At 42.3% G+C, this 2,500-nt stretch overlaps 1 long non-coding RNA gene across 1 annotated transcript in view; it reads right to left on the bottom strand.

Annotated features, from left to right (window-relative positions):
• Nucleotides 1-2,500, bottom strand: part of LOC134467564 (uncharacterized) — an 11,093-nt gene that overhangs the window by 6,136 nt on the left and 2,457 nt on the right. Inside the window, exon 2 of the long non-coding RNA XR_010038632.1 lies at nt 2,400-2,490. This is a non-coding gene — a long non-coding RNA (uncharacterized LOC134467564). The remainder of the gene's footprint in view (nt 1-2,399; nt 2,491-2,500) is intronic.

Here is a 2,500-nt window from a genome sequence, read left to right as displayed (position 1 = left end):
TAGCCACCAGCGCCTGAGGGAGCCTGGGGAAGGCCGGGTGCATTGCCAACGAATCAAAGTGAACATGCAGGACAAAGGTCTATACCATCTGTGTTGTGATGCATCTCATTGTAATTTCGATTGCATAACTGCAATAGAACCTACATTAATGCTGTGGCAGGGCTTTTCTCTTTTTCATAATAAAGAACAGGTCATTTTCTTTCTATTTTGTCATTGTTTTAGGTCCAAGATATTATGAGATGATTATTACCGGATTTAGACCATACAGTTTATTCATTGAAAGTATTATGAAGGAGTTGGTGGTGAGACTTACTTATTATGATGCAGAAGAACAGGTGAAGTACTTCCTGTAATTAGCCACCAGAGCCTGAGGGAGCCTGGGGATGGCCTTGTGCATTGCCAACTGAAAATTAGAGATGCACAAGATCCAAGATCCGGTTCCGGATCCGGCAGGATAATAGGGTTTTTCGCAGGATCCGGACCCGGCAGGATCTTAAGCAGTGGATACGGTATCTGGCAGTTACCTAAAAATCAGGATCTGGTGCATGTCTAGCCTAGGTTTTTCAGTCAGTCTTTCACAACCTCAATTGCTGCATGGAGTGAAAGCCCTTTGGAAGCGGCCAGTGCAGGCAGTGTTGCAGTAAGCCAATGAGTCTAAAAAATAGTTTGAGCCAACGTAATAAAAAGGGCCCACGTGTTCGAGTAGGCTATGTGTTTCCACCCTTTCGTAGGATCCGGTATCCAGTTCCGGATTCGGCAGGATCTTAAGCAGTGGATCCGGTATCTGGCAGGATCCTAAAAATCAGGATCTGGTGCATCTCCACTGAAAATTAAAATCCACGACGCAAAGCTCCAGTTTCCCTTATTATTATTTTAATGTGACGTTTCGTGCAGCATGCTTGGTGTCGCGGACACTGGTATTTCTCAAAACCTAGTCTGCACACTTCCAAGTGTGTTTAGCCTAATTAGTCACGCCCAGTGATTGGCTAATCCATAGAGTTTACCAAAGAGTATCCAATCACTGTGCGTGACTAATTAGGCTGAGCACACTTGGAAGTGTGAAGACTAGGTTTTGAGAAATACCCGTTCTCTTCAGTTTTCATGTGGTCCTGCGCCCAATCTATTTGAGACGAATGTGCGTGGGTTTTCTTTGTTACACTTGGGTGCATTGGCAACACAAAGAGCCAGATTTCACCTGTTCCTCTGCATCATAATAATACTGCCAATGAATAAACTGTATAGTCTAAACCAGGGGTGTCAAACTCGAATTGACTTGAGGGCCTAAATCAAAATCTGGAACAAAGTTGTGGGCCGAACTCTCTCTGTATCTCTCTCTCTCTCTCTCTCTCTCTCTCTCTCTCTCTGTATCTCTCTCTCTCTCTCTGTATCTCTCTCTCTCTCTCTGTATCTCTCTCTCTCTCTGTATCTCTCTCTCTCTGTATCTCTCTCTCTCTGTCTCTCTCTCTCTGTAAGTAGGTGTTCGATGGCGATGATAAACCCAAAGTGGATGTGTTGAAATCTAGTTTAAATACTAATAATTTCTCTCTCTCCATCCCTCTCTCTCTCTCTCTCTCTTTCCATCTCTCCATCCCCCTCTCTCTCTCTCTCTCTCTCTCTCTCTCTCTCTCGTCTCTCATCCCCCCCCCCTCTCTCTCCTCTCCTCCACAGCGGTACCGTTCCCTCCAAGTCACCGCCTGTCCGCTAAGGAGGTGTTTGACAGCGATGGTAAACCCTAGTATTCGTGTGACACAACAAAGTTCATGTTCAAGTCTTTTATGATTAAACCATTTCAATTACAATGGAAATCGACCTCTTTCCATTTCTTATTTTTGAGTAAATTAACTGTTGTGAGATTTCTTCTTTGAACGTTGTTTCTTTGAAGTATTTTTATTTCAATTTAGCTTAAATTAATAATTGGACTCTAAATTAAACTAACACAAACACAATCGTATTGTGTGTTTGTTGAACAATGTTTTTGCAATGTCTTATCAAAAAATGAGTCCAAGGTCTCTGTTGCTAAAATGATTAAAAAGCCTTTATTTAAACATGGCTATTCATTTAAAAAATGAGTGCAGAGACCCACGTGTAGCGGCGCTGAGCCTTCTTCATGTTTTTGCAATGTTTGTACTAGATGTCCAGCTGTAGTCTAGTCTACCTTTTTAAAGATGTCCACCTGTAGGCTAGTGTACCTTTTTAAAGATGTCTGTAGTCTACTCTACCTTTTTAAAGATGTCTGTAGTCTACTCTACCTTTTTAAAGATGTCTGTAGTCTACTCTACCTTTTTAAAGATGTCTGTAGGCTAGTGTACCTTTTTAAAGATGTCTGTAGTCTACTCTACCTTTTTAAAGATGTCTGTAGGCTACTCTACCTTTTTAAAGATGTCTGTAGGCTACTCTACCTTTTTAAAGATGTCCACCCGCAGCCTGTTGGTCTGGGATGTAGCCTTCTTCTTCTCCTCCTCGTTCTTGCGTTTGAGATCCTGTTGACTCCTGCAAGGTC

The sequence above is a fragment of the Engraulis encrasicolus genome, chromosome 17 (genome assembly GCF_034702125.1).
Source record: "Engraulis encrasicolus isolate BLACKSEA-1 chromosome 17, IST_EnEncr_1.0, whole genome shotgun sequence".
NCBI classification, from domain to species: Eukaryota; Metazoa; Chordata; class Actinopteri; order Clupeiformes; family Engraulidae; genus Engraulis; species Engraulis encrasicolus.
Note: the sequence above shows the minus strand (reverse complement) of the source record. Positions and strands in the feature narration are given on the sequence as shown.